Genomic DNA, 14975 nt, shown 5'->3' with positions numbered 1-14975 from the left:
TATGAGTATTCTACATAGAAGTTATATATTTGTATCCACCCACCCATCTACCCATCCATCCAACCATCCATCTAATACAAAAACCCAAACAAAGGAATAGTCATTAAACTTAGATTTTCTGTATATCTATCTTTGAATTTCAAGATAGTCTGTTGTTTCTACAAAAAGGGAAAAACGGGTAGCTAATTTAATCCCTCATTAGACTAAATATCATAAGGTCAGGGCCCATGTTCCTCTTGTTTACTTCTATGTCCCCTCTACATTCATCATGTCTGCTGCTTAATAATTATCTCTAAAAAACACCCCTTGCTTATTGAATGGAAACATAGAGGAAAGTGCACAGATCAAAAGTGCATAGCATGATAAAATTTCATGATGTGAACACTATCACCAAGATCATGGAGCACCATATTACTAGCACACCAGAAGACCCTCATGCTCCTTCCCAGTGTCTACCCCTAAAGGTTAAACACCATCTTGACCTCAATCACCGTAGATTAGGTTTGCCAGATGTGGGACCTCAGGTAAATGGAATTATGCAGTATGTACTCATTTGCATACATTTTGCTCAACATTATGCTTGAGAGATTCACCCAATCCTTGCATGTAGTTTAAAACTGTTCATTCTTTTCCTAAATAACATTACCTTATATAGATATATCACAATTTATTCATTATTCTGTTGATGAATATTTAGTTTTGGGGCTCTTAAAGGTAATATTAATATTCTTGACTATGTCTTTTGGCTTACACACACAAAAATTTCTGTTGAAAATATACATAGAAATAGAACTGTTGGGTCATGTGAGTAAATTCCCCCATGAATATGTTGGACATTAGTAGAAACTTAACAAAATTTTTAACTGGTTATACCAATTTACATTCTTCTTAACAAGTAGATGAATTTCAGTTATTCCTCAATGCTTGCCAACAACTTGATATTATCAGTCTTTTAAATGATAGCCATTTGGTGGATTTGTAGTGGTATCTCATTGTGGCCTTAATTTGCATTTCTCTGATGACTAATAATGTCAATCACCTATTCATGTGTTTTTTGTGATATGAATATCCTTTTGTGTAAAGTGCTCTTTAAATCTTTTGCACATTTTTGCTTTTAGTTGTGCTTTTGGTCCTTTTTCTCTTTAAAGGAGTTCCACATATATTTTAGATATAAGTCCTTTGTTCAGATATAGGTTTTACAAATATATTCTCCCACTCCATGGTTTGCCTTTTCACTCTCTTAGTGGTAGTTTTTGATAAATAGGACTTACTATTTTAATGTGATACACTTAATCAAGCCTTTCTTTTATGGCATTTTAATGCTTTTTGTGTCTAGTTTAAAAATCTTTCACTAACTCAGGGCAAGAAGATACACTCCTATGTTTTCTTATAGGCAATTCATTGTTTTGCCTTTCACACTTAGATCTAAAATATAACTAAATTGGTTTTTGTGTGTGGTAGGGTCAAAATTCAATATTTAATTGTCCTAGCACCATGAAAAGGCCATATTTTGTCATAATTCAAGTGATTATATATGTTTGCATTTATTCCTGGATTCTCTATCCTGTTCCATTGTTTAATTTGTCTATTCTAGTGCCAATACCATATTAATTTAATTATTGAAGCTTTACAATGACTCTTAATATTTAACTTCATTCTCCTCAATGTTACCTTGGCATTCTTGGCCTTTTGCATTTCCATTAAAATTTTAGAATCTCTTTGTCAATTTCCACAAGAAAAACCTTCTGGGATTTTGGCTAGCTATTGAATTAATATATCAAATGGAAGAAAACTGATACTATTTACATTGAATCTTCCAATCACTGAACATGGAATATCTTTTCATTTATTTAACATCATCTTTACTTTCTTCTTATAATATTATATAGGTTTTTTGGTATAGAGGTTTTTACCATCTTTTATTAAATTTATACTTTAAGTATCGGATGTCTTACTTACTGCTACGGTAAATGTTCCTGCTTTTTGTTTCATCTCATACTAGACTTAATTAGCTTCATAGAATGGTACAGGGCACACTTCATAGCCATAGAGCATCTTCAATTTGGTGCAATACCTGGGAGCTCCCCAGGTACACAGTTTCTATTGTCCCCTCACTGACATGCAGTGTGTATGCAAGCTACAGGAGTATCTTATCATCCTTTCCCCCCAGCTGTATTCATGTATAATTGCCAATAAAAATTATATCTATTTAAGGTGTATAACCTGATGGCCTGATTGTGTGTACAATGTGAAATACTCACCATATATTTAAAACAGTCAAGATATGGAAACAACCTAAATATCCATCTACAGATGAATGGATAAAGAAAATGTGAGACACACACACATACATACACAATAGAATATTAGCATAAAAAAGAAGGAAATCCTGCCATTTGTGACAACATGGATGAATGAAACTGGAGGGCATTATGCTACGTAAAATAAGCCAATTACAGAAGGACAAATACTATATGATCTCACTCATATGCGAAATCTAAAATAGTCGAACCCATAGAAATAGAAAGTAGAATGGTGGTTGTGGGGGACTGGGGAAGGGGGAAGTGGGAGGATTTTGGTCAAGGTGTACAAAGTTTCAGCTATGCAAGATGAGTAAGTTCTGGAGACCTGGTGTACAGCCACAGGACCACAGCTGATATTGTATCATGTACTTGAAATCTGCCAAGTGGATAGATCTTCGGTGTTCTCACCACAAAAAAAGTTAAATGTTATTGTTTTTAAACTTTTTGTTGTTCTTTTCTTTTGTACTTTATGTGCATTTAATAAAGAGTTAACTGGACAAATCAAAACAAATCAATTCAATTGAGAAAAGGTAAAGCTAGTTATTTGGTATCACTTCAACAAAAATTAAGTGGTTAACATTTTTTCCACTTTAGAACAGTATATAGAAAAGTGCACATGTGAGGTGGATGGCATTCGGAAAGAGAACAGCGGTAGAATTGAGAACAGACAGGCAACCCCTCTCCCTTCCAGTTCTAATCACTAGACCAGTGGTTTTCCTTTATTGAACCATCTGGCCTACAGATGTGAGTTGTTTGACTGTCACAATAAATTTTTTAAGTAAATTGAATCAACATGTACAATTGGGGGGATCTAGATTTTCTTGAAAAATTGGAAATCTGACACACCAGGCTTCCATTTCTGTGGAGCCATAGTAGGCGGAAGCCGAGCCAAGCAGTGGTGTCCTGGGTCTCTCATGCCCTTGGGACTTACTGTCTTTTGCAGAGGACTCATTTAGCTCCCAGACTAGCTTCATTTTTAAAATTCCCTTTATATCAAAACTTCTTAAAAAGAGTTGTTTAAACATGTTTCCACTTTCTCACCTCCTAGTTCTCTCCTCCTCCTCCCTTTGGCTGCCTTTGTCCCCATCCACTCAGCACATTTGCTCTTTTCAATGTCTTAGCTGACTGGAATCTTGCCACATCCAGTGGCCAATTCTTTTATCTTCATCATATGTGGTCTCTTGCTATATAGCAATTACCTTGATTATGTCCTCCTAGAAGCCACGTTCTTAAAGGCTTTCATGATGCCATGCTCCCCTTATCTCCCTCTGTCATTGGAGGTTAGTTGATCGTCTCTCTGCCTTGTTTTTACTACCCTATTAGATTCTAAATGTTGTGCTGCAGAGCTCTGTCCTCACCTTTCCTATCTTCCCTATCTACCTTCTCTATCAAAATGAGCTTATCCAGGAGGCAGAGTCTTCATCATGTTTGCCCCTCTATCTCCAGTGTCTATAAAAATGCTTGACAAATGTTGGTGGAATGATTGAGTACAAACATGGGGAATGAGGATTCCCAATGGTTCTTGCTTTCCAGTATCATCAAGCTTTCTCCCACTCCTGCCTTCTCCCTGCTGACAGATGAGCTCTTTGCATGGGATTGAAGATACAAAGCATTCATTAAAAAATTAATTAACAAATACTTATTGGAAATTTAAAAGTGCAGAAAGTGAAAAGTTCCTGTTCTTGCATTTTATATATATGGTCATTCCAGTTAAAAAAATTTAATTACAATGCAAAAAAAAAAAAAAAAAAGAAGTCAAATGGAGTTTGGAGCCTCTACATCAGATATGACTCAATAATTCTCCTGATGGGGTTAGAATGTCTTTAGAAAACCTTTTTTTTTCTTTTTCTTTTTATTTATTTATTTTTTTAATATATTTTATTGATTTTTTACAGAGAGGAAGGGAGAGAGATAGAGAGTTAGAAACATCGATGAGAGAGAAACATCGATCAGCTGCCTCCTGCACATCTCCTACTGGGGATGTGCCCGCAACCCAGGTACATGCCCTTGACCGGAATCGAACCTGGGACCCTTCAGTCTGCAGGCCGACGCTCTATCCACTGAGCCAAACCGGTTTCGGCCTTTTTTTTCCTTTTTAAATCTCATTTAGACATCCTCTTCTAACATTTCTGAGAAAGCATACATGATGTTTTTATTGTTTATCAAATTTTGCTTCACTATTAATAATAATTATACCAAAAACCCCCACAAATCTAATTTATAAAGGTTCTCCTGCTGTCTGAAAATAGTGTTCCTATGAACTCCTTCACAAACTGAAGTGGGGCGAAGCGAATAAGCAATCACCTTAGGACACATTTTGCTGATGGATGCACAAAACAAGTAATACTGAAGCACAGATGCTCCCAGACACAGGCCAAAGCTCTGGCAGCTTGATGCTGAGATGCTGAGTGTGGTTCCTGGGGAAGGAGCTTCGCAGAGCTGCTCTCGCTGCCCTGGGCTCATGCTGCCTCTGTGACATCAGTGCCAATGGGTAGGACTAATCAAGGTCTTGCATAAAAACAAGGTGGCATAAAGCAAACTTTCAAAAAGCAGAGGATGCCTGTATTCTTTACCACTGCCATGGACAAATAACTTGTCATCATTTTTGTGGTTTTGGCGTTACTGTTTATCATGCAATTTGCAATGGATCCCAGAATTTCTGCATCAATGGTCATAAAGGACTGAATTTTATCTTTGCCAAGTGTCACAATGAGGCTCTTTTCCAAAGATAAGTAACTATAGCTGTTCCTATGGAAAATAATACAATTATTAATAAATAATAATACAAGAATAAACTCTGTGTTTTGAGTATTCACAACTGAAGACTTACTTTTGCCCAACCCTGTATATTAAAGACAAATGTAACAAAAAAGGTATTATCCTTATTTGCATACATTAAGACACAGAACGAACTGAGTAGCCTTCATTTTAGGCACAATACTATACTTCATGGTGTCTATTTATTGAAGCTTAGAAGTCAAGGAAATTCTCTCCTTTCCCTAGCTGTAACTTCTTCCCTAAAGGTGGAGACTTTCCTTTCTATTAAACACTTTCTGATAAACACTCACTTGCTGAATACATCTAGATGACTTGTTTTGACTTAGCCAAAAGGCTTCTTTCCACATGTGTATGGAGCTTTCTAAATAGGGTGTACACAAACCACTCCTGCATCTTATGAAGATGCTATAAGAATAGGACAAGGTCTGGTTATTTAGGAAGCAAACCAACACATAAAGGAAAGGTTGTGGGGACCATAACAGGGCTGCCTGGATGGCTACTTGTTGGGTGTAAGCCTCTGAGCCATTTTATAAAGATGATGAATTACAGCATATGTCTAATCACATGACATCTGAGCCCAGCTGTCTGGGAGTGAAAGCTAGGGTGATATGTGTCAGCTTTAGGCGAGATCCAATATTCAAGGCAAGAAACATTCTCTATTCTTTCCACACATATCTCTCCACCTATGCTTTTGATGCTAGGCTCCTAATAATTCTTGCTCTCTGGTGTGTCAAGATTTCCACCACTCCTGGATTTTTTCTCTCTGCTGACAAATGAGCTCAAATCACCTCTTTAGGTGAGATTGAGGCTATACGGTCTTAATTCAAGAATTAATTAAATTAACAAATATTTATTGAGCAGAAGATGGGGTCTTATTCTAGTCTTTGTAGATTCAGAGGTAGACAAGCCAGCCAAGATGCTTTTCTCGGGAAATCTACCTTCTGGGGTAGAAAGGGGTGATGGTGGGGAAGACAATAAACAAATGCTGATACACATTATCCTAGGTGCCTTCAAGTATTGACGTTGTGATGCTGGACATTATCCTAGGAGCTCAAGTATTGACTGCTGTTCCATCTTCACAGCAACTTTAGGAACTGTGTACTATTCTCATCTCTATCTTAGAGATGAGACACTGAGGTCTAGCAAAATGAACTGATCATTACACAGCTAGTAAGTGAAGGTCAAGACTCAAACTCAGGCAAGCTGCATCTGGTTTCCTTACTCATTATGCTAAATGCCTTAGGTCTTTTTATTTCATCTCTTTAACAGACCTGTTTATATAACTCCAAAATATCCCTCAAAGTACTAGTAGCTCTCCTCAGTATTTCGTCAGGATCAAGAACCACAAGCATTCATCATCATCTATATATTGTATTGTGTGCCTACCACCCAAAGTCAAATCTTCGTCTGACACCATATATTTGAACCCTTTATCCAGATGATATACCATAGAATTGTACACTTGAAACCTGAATAACTTTATTAACTAATGTCATCCCAATAACTTTAATGGAAAAACAAGAATGGGAAATATGCAATTGCAGCCATTTCCTACAATATTGAATTATGCAAAAGCATATGTGGATAGAAAAAAGTAGAGAATACTCATTATATTTAGATATATTTAGATACTCATTATATTTAGAATACTCATTATATTTAGAGGGAGAGTGAGTGAGAGAGAAACATCAATGATGAAAGAGAATCATTGACAGGCTGCCTCCTGCATGTGCCCCACTGGGGACCAAGCCCGCAACCCAGGCATGTGCCCTTAACTGGATTCAAACCCAGGACCCTTCAGTACGCAGGCCGACACTCTATCCACTGGGCCAAACCGGCTAGGGCTATTTTATTTTAAGTAAGGGTTCTATACTCTACATAAAAAAAAAATGGAAAGAAAGAACCACATCATTGACACAAACACCCTATAGACCTCACTCAAAGGCTGCACCCGTAGTTCTGAACTCAGCCCTGGGGGACACTCTGCAAGGCTGCTGTTCAAGCTCAAGGGAAAATAGTTTTTCTTTCTTGCCTTTGCTATAAATGTTTCTTAAAGTAAACCCAAGAGTGGTTATTTTTAATCTTTCACCCTAATTATAATGGTGATTCAAACTCACATAAAATTTTATACATGAAAAGAGACATAAAATTCTTCCTTCCTACCACTTCTTCCCAGAGGTAACTACTGTTTCATACACATGCTGCTCCAGAAATTCATGGTTTTCGTTCTTATGTAAGCAGGAACATGCATATTTTTTGAATGCATTAAAAATACTTATTGACCATCTAGTAGGTACCAGGCACTGGAAGTACTATAGGAAATAATACGAAGATCCTGCCATTGTAAAGGTTTTTGTGATTTCAAACTAGAGAATGACCCAGAATTCCACAAGTTAGTTTCTCATTTTCCGACTATATTTATACAAAAGCCAAAAAAAAAAATCTGTTTTAATTAACTGCTATTGCATCTAAATCTCATGGTGAGGGAGAGAAGAGGAGCTAGGATGGACTTCAAGTAACCAGCTTAAGTGAAGTCTTTGATTTTTTTTTTTTTTTTTTTTGCATTTGGGTCTATGGCTTTTTTTCCCCAGGAATAAAATGTCTTTTGGGCATTGACCAAAGAACAACTTTGACACTTCCCTTTATTTTTAGGAATTTATAATCTTAGAGAGGCAGCACTATCCTCCGTCGCCATTCCCAGGTCTGAAAATTTCAGAAGCTGCTATGTTTTAATTTTAATTTTTTTTTTTTTTTTACTTGTAGTAGGTCCTTGGAAAGTCTACTCTCTCAATTAAATTTTTATTTAACTTAAGGCTAGGCTCCGTTTAAAAGTACCTCTTTTGCTTTTGTCATTCAGACAGAATGGAGACATGGTTTCATGAATTCTGCAGTTATTCAGCTGTTACCAGCCAGCAGCTGCTCCAGGTGCCATGTACACCCTTTCTTCACTAGTCAGAAAGCACACCCTCCTGAATGCTTCTGACCCAGCACACAGTAGGTACTTCATAATTGTGCCTGAATGTGACCATTTTATTTATTTTTTAATGTGTTTTTATTGATTTTAGAGAGTGGAAAGAAGAGGGAAAAAGGGATAGAAACATCAATGATGAGAATCTTCAATTAGCTGCCTCCTGCATGCCCCCTACTAAGGATTGAGCCTGCAACCCAGGCATGTGCCCTGACCAGGAATTGAACCATTATCTCCTGGTTCATGAGTTAATGCTCAACCACTGAACAACACCGGCCGGGCTGAATGTGACCATTTTAAATGTGAGTCTTGCTCCTTAAAAGAAGAGGAGAACAAAGCCCAACTTCCAGTGCTGTGTGCCAAAGGAACTTTTAAGAAACTCTATTAGCTAAACCAACAGTGGCGACTTCCTGATAGCGCGAGAGGTAAGAGGCACTTCCCAGCATTGACAACCTATTTGGTCTGGTCAGGGTGTTGACACAGCGCCCCGATAAAGTGAGCAATAAAATAATGTATGCAATTTCTACCTCAACCAGAACAGTATCCTGGCTGTCAGGTATTAGGAAAAGGCTCTCAGTGACAACTTAATATGTTCAAAATATTTCAAAAGTGCTTCTTCAAGTGCTTTCAAGTGCCCCAGAAACCAGTTACAGTTGATGGAGAGTCAGTCCCTCCTTTATTCTTAATCCGTATTCATTAATAGTTAAACTGGAGGACTAAACAAGACATTAGCTTTAAGATAGTGCTTTCGGATTTTAGAAGTTTTAAAATCCCAGTGTTCAATGATCTTTGATGTTTGATCACTTCTTTTCATGCTTTATTTCCTAAGAAGTTGGCCGTTGAGGCTCCCAGACAGGCTGTGCTCTCTCACGAGGTAATGGCAAGCCCGGAACAAATGGGGTGGTCCTCATCCCTCATCTGTCTCTTGAGATCCTCACTTGCTATCAAAGTCAAACTTCCTGGTCTAAACTTTCCTGGCTCCATTCTCATCCTGTATGAAAGGACTGGAACATATATTTGCTTCCCCAAGTCTCCTGGGTACCTCAACTCTTTTCAAAGAACTGTTCAAATGAACAGATGCTACATTGTAGGCTTTATACAGGAAACAACTAGTGGCTGTGCTCTGCCTCTTTGGCTGTTTCTTCCTCAATCGACTGTGGGAAGAGGGATGTATGGGTCAATATTTTCTGCTCATTGCATAGTCAAAATTAATGTGGCCTCGCCAGTCCAGCTTTGACCTTACTATCCATTCAGAAGGGAAAATAATCTATAATAAGTATTAGCCAATGATTCTGGGAAGAAATTGTATTTGACTTATGCCTTGTATACATTAAGTGGTTTACTTTATACAGCTAACATCAAGTTAGTCTATATACAATGAACCTGGCCTTTCCAAAGTCCACCATGTCAATCGCAATAAACTTCTGACTTAATTGAGGCCAGTGGGGGTGGTGATGAAATAAATGAAGGAAAAGCTCAGAAGGTCATCAACAGACCCGGAAAGTTTGAGGGATCAAAGCTATGATGGTGAGGAGCAGTTAATGTGAAGAGATTTGGGGAATCTGATGTGCTCTATCCAACATCCATCCTTCCTTTTTCCTTGTTAACAGAACTCCAATTGTATTCAGGGGTTCACCCTTCTCCTCACAGGCTTGGGCTTCAGAGGAGAGTGACCCACCCCTCGCCTGGAGATGGATCTGCCGGGACTAAGTCCATCACAGAGCCTAGGCCACTTGCCAATGACTGGTTTAGGCATGAGTATGTGACACAACTCTGGCCACAGAGACATGAGGGGAAGTGTACTGGGGGAGCTTCTGGCAAAGCTTCTCATCTTAGAGGGGATCCCACGGAACAGTTGGTTTCCTCCTCTTCTGGATGCTGATGTCATTGGATATGACTCCCGAACGGCTGCAACCACCTTGTGACCATGGGAAGGGGAGATGAGATTGCAGGCTTACCAGACAAGGGGACACTTGGGCAATGGCAGAGCACAGAGACGAAAGGATCTCAACCCTAATAACTTCCCCAAGCCTCACACTCACTCATCGCTGGAGCTGCCCACTTTAGAAATACTTGGTGTATAAGGTAATAGGTTTTCTCATGTCTTAAAGTATTTTGAGCTGGGGTTTGAGGGTCAGGGGCATCCTAACTAAAGATTCAATTCAATTCAATTCAATTCATTCATTCATTCATTCATTCACTCAATCAATCATTCAATATCTACTTTCTTGGTGGTGACTCTGAGTCAGGCACTGTACTAAGAGACACACACAGATATTAAAAAAATGAAGTTAGATATGGTTATGTACCTGGTTTTGCTTATGAAATGTGAGCGGAAATGGCATGTGTTACTTCTGGAAAGGAACTTTAAGAACCCCTATGGTATTTATCATGCTTCCTTTTCTCTGTCATGATGCTGAGGAATTACATGTTAAGAAAGAACTTCCATTCACCTGCCTCTCCAATGGCCAAGTTGAGCAAAATCCTACCCCTTCCTTCCCACATTGGATGTGTAGCAAGATAAAAAGAAAAATAAATGTTGTCTTGAGCCATCATGAATTTGAAGTTGTTCATCATCATGCAAAGCCTGTCCTAGCTGACAAGCATGTAACAAGCTTAGCACAGAACCTGGCGCTCAGTGCACAAAAGCCCACCCGCTGCGGATGGTGCTATTATTGTTTTGCTAGGTATGGGCCCCCACCTAGAACAGTGAGTTAATAAGGTCAGCAGCACCTATCTGGAAATGTACTCAGAATGTGACTGTTTAATGCCTAGTTATTTATAGGCTTATCAAGTAGACAGGATACCAATTAACTACAAAATACATGATTTTATTCAGAGCTCAGTCTTTAGACCTAAGCACCCTAAAATCCCAAATAAACAAGTCATCTTTAAACAATGCAAGTATGAAGTTTTACTTTTAATGTTATAAAGTTAATTATAGCAGGATCCATTAGAAATTTGACTTCTCTACGGTTAAAAGGAAAAGAGACCTGTCGGCCAGTGTGGCTCAGTGGTTGAGTGATGACCTCCTTGACCGGGCACATGCCAGGGTTGCAGGCTCCATCCCCAGCAGGGGGAGTACAGGAGGCAGCTGATGGAGATCAGTGATATTCCTCTCATGAATGTTTCTATCTCTCTCTCCTTCTCCCTTCCTCTCTCTCTAAGCAATGGGTAAACTCCCCCCCCCCCCAAAAAAAACATATTAAACAAAAAAAAAGGAAAGAAAAAGACACCTGAGAGAGAATGGATAGAATATATATATATATATATAATGAAAATACATTATTAAGGCTATTAGCAAAAATATAGTGATCAGCTCAGTAGGATCCCATAGTGCCAGTGCTGCTACCGCGTCTGGGGCATGATGTGGCGCCGCTCTTTCAGAGGAATCCTGATTATTAGAGATGGTCCTGGGAAGAGGAAGCAGGATGGCTCTAGTTTAGCAGCAGTCCCTTGAAGGCCCTCCACAGGGACAGGCAGGCCGTTCCCTTTTCAAATGCTTAAAGAGAAGCCCACTTCATCGGGGTGGGTCCCAAAGTCCCAACAGGGAGCAAAGATGGAAGTGCGGGGCGGTGGTGGTTGGGGGGGGGGGGGGAGATGAGCTCAGCTCAACACTCGAAAGACGGGGGAGTGGCCATCAGGCCAAGCCCCGACCCCTGCCGACCTGGCAACTCACGCACCTCCAAGCTCCAGGCTCCTCGCTCTGAACCCAGGAGCTCTGCAGCACCACAGGGTGCGGAACCGGCAAGCTGTGGGTGACCAGGCCTGCGGGGTCTCTGCCATCCCTGCACCAGGACCTGGGGAGAAAGCACCAGCAGCTCCCCACCCCCTCCCCCTCCTCCACGATTCTGGATTCTCTGCAGGGGCGCATTTTGGGGTTCCCACTGACTTCTAGGAAGGACGTGGGTGCCTCTTGGACCCCAGCTCGGATGGCCAGCTGTGTTTGCTGTGGCGACCCTTTGCCCATGACCCTCAGGTGCCTGAAGTCTTTTGGGAATGGAGCGGAAGGGACGCGGAGCAGGCGGGGGAACAGGGTCGCGAAGGAGCCTTCCCCAGAGGCTGCGTCTGGCAAGGGCCTTGCGGGAGCTCAAACATGTTGGTACTGGGGAGGTCTGACTGTGAATGAAGCTAAAGAGAAATTAGAGGAGACACCGGAAGGGACTTTCTTGATTAGCGATAGTTCGAATCCAGACTACCTACTAACAATCTCTGTGAAAACATCAGCGGGACCCACTAATCTGCGAATCGAATATCAAGATGGGAAATTCCGATTGGACTGCATCGTCTGTGTCCAGTCCAAGCTGAAGCAATTTGACAGTGTGGTTCACCTGATCAACTTCTATGTCCAGATGTGCAGGGATAAGCGGGCCGGCGCAGAAGCCCCCGGGCCGGCTCTGTCCACCGGCATCTGGCCAAACCGCTCTACACATCAGCACCACCGCTGCAGCGTGTCTGCAGACACACCATCAACAAATGCACCCAGGCCGTCTGGGCACTGCCTTTACCAAGAAGACTGAGAGATTACCTGGGAGAATATACATTCCAGGTATAAGTGTGTCCCTTTGTCTACACATGCCTCAGATAGAGTATCTCCGAGTGCAGCTCCATAAAAGAGAACCCAAACTTGAGTGGCAGCTCTGCATAACTACCTGGAATTCTAATTACAGCTGAACCTCTCTAATCTCTCTCTGTGTCAAGAGGTAGCCAGGTCAAGTTCCCGCATCTGTGTTCGCCCAAGCAATGCATCCCTTCCAAGGCTAGGACCAGCTGATCCTTTTAAGTTAAAGCTGAACTAACATTTTTATCAGAATGCCTTGCCTTTCTGAGGTCCCTTTCTTTCTGGTGGAAGTAAAGGACTCCACAGGGGAGAACTGAGGAAGGGGAAGGCAACTGAGACAGGCTCCACTTCCATTTTACATGCCTGGTGATCTGAGTCAATGTTGGACAGGTTCTAGTTTGCATCTGATGTACCCAGCGGTTTTGTGGATCAGATATGCTTGTGCGTGTTTATCCTTCATTTCATGCAATTAACGGAGTCAACCAAAAAAAGGGATCGTGAAACCCCATATTTGTCTTTTGACTTCCTGTTTGAACTTTCTCATGTGAATGAGCACTGTAGTGATCCATTTTAAGGGAGCCTTACTTCGGCAATATTTCAAACTGGTGCAAACAGAAAAAAAAAGACTGCCTTTTCCTTTAAGGCTAAAGACAAGAATGTCATGCTATACAGGTACTATTCAACCCCTGTTAATAAAACCATGTAGATAGACATTTCAGTCTTTAGCCTTTGAAGTAGCTGTGTTGCAATCCTGTTGACATGGATTTTTTTTTTTTTTTTTTTTTTTTTTTTTTTTTTTTTTTTTTGCAAATGGCTTTAGAAATTTCCAAGTTGTCCTTGAATTGTTTTAACCATGGACATCAACAGTTGTGTTCCTCCAGATATGGGGGGATACCTGCCTGTTTTTCAAAGTGTTTATTTACTGCAGTTACTATTTGATTAGAATGTGTTAAATAAAAAATTACTTAAAAAAGGAAAGACATTTGACCTCATAATAATTTAATTGCACAACAATAAAATAATTATATCTGCATAACAATAAAATCTTGAAACAGTGAGCTGTCATTTAAAGTGTTTTAAAAGAGGATGAATAACCTGTGTGTATATATATGGAATTCATTCAGAATTTATTGAGGATCTACTAAATGCCATGTGATCAGTGAGGAAGATAAAGATTAACATGATGTGATTCCTGATCACAGGGTATTTAATGAAAGTCTGATGGGTAAATAAATCAGTACAAAGATAATTATTTTGTGTGGTAATTGATACTGTAGAGTTTGTGCAAACTTTTATGGAAATATTAATTCTGCTTTGAATAATCAGAAAATACTGCATGGAAGTTATATTTGACTGGGTCTAGAATAATAGTTTGGAGTTTGCATTGCAGGGGAGTAAAATATCAATGGGGGGAAACTCAGTGGATTTTAAAGTCCCCCAAATTCTTTAGAATTTACTCCATCCTGTAAAGGCAAGACAAACACAGTGATGATCTAATGGGATAAGACATATAAAATGTATACATGAACTAAAGCGCCCCCCCCCCCCACCATTTCTTGAAAGCAAATAAAGAAAGAAGCAGCCTGCTTTGTTTGGATAGAAAATTTGCCACTCTTGATGTCACTGGTCAAACACTTCAAGTGGATTGTAAAACCCTTCAGGAGCAGGGAGAACTTCTGGACTCATCTAATGGTGGGACTTTACTGTGAGGCTTGTGTCCCTGCAGGTTTGCTTAGAAATGTAACTGGGAAAGATAGATGAATTTTAGAAAAGGGATTGGTTTTATTTTGCTATTCTGAAGATATGTGCAAGACTGAAGTAGCCAGAAGGGATAAGAAGCAGAAAGATGAGTAATCGTCTCTATAACCAGAGTTACAGGGACCCCTGTAACCAGACATCCCTATAATCCACTTCTGAGAAAAGGAGCAGCAAACCACTAAAACTGAAAATTCCTTTCTTTAGCCCCAATCCAGAATCAATACAAAAGGGGTTAAGCCCTGATGATTTTAAGATCTATCGTACTTGATGGTAAGGAGTAGCAGTGTGATACACTGAGAATCCGTGGTAAAACGGTTCTAGGTTCAAGCCTGAAGTCCGTTTCCCAGCTCTTTGACCTTGAGTGGGTTAATTAACCTCTCTGAGCCCCAACAGTTTCATTTGCAAAGGCAATGCAAATATAGATCGCACAGGGTAGCTGCAGGGATTACGCGGATGTTGATGTGTCTATATTAGCGTGCTAGCTCAGTACCAGCCACACAGCAGGCACTCATCTATATATATAAAACCCTAATATGCAAATAGACTGAATGGTGGAACAACCGAACAACTGGTTGCTATGACGTGCACTGACCACCAGGGGGCACGT

The 14975-nt window shown here is 40.0% G+C and overlaps 1 pseudogene; it reads left to right on the top strand.

The window, feature by feature from the left end:
- The first annotated feature begins 12017 nt into the window (after positions 1-12017).
- On the top strand, positions 12018-12604 carry LOC118657599 (annotated as a pseudogene).
- The last annotated feature ends 2371 nt before the right edge of the window (positions 12605-14975 follow it).

Source organism: Myotis myotis, unplaced genomic scaffold (assembly GCF_014108235.1).
Source record: "Myotis myotis isolate mMyoMyo1 unplaced genomic scaffold, mMyoMyo1.p scaffold_m19_p_6, whole genome shotgun sequence".
In the NCBI taxonomy this organism is placed as follows: domain Eukaryota; kingdom Metazoa; phylum Chordata; class Mammalia; order Chiroptera; family Vespertilionidae; genus Myotis; species Myotis myotis.
This window is presented reverse-complemented; position numbering and strand designations above follow the sequence as displayed.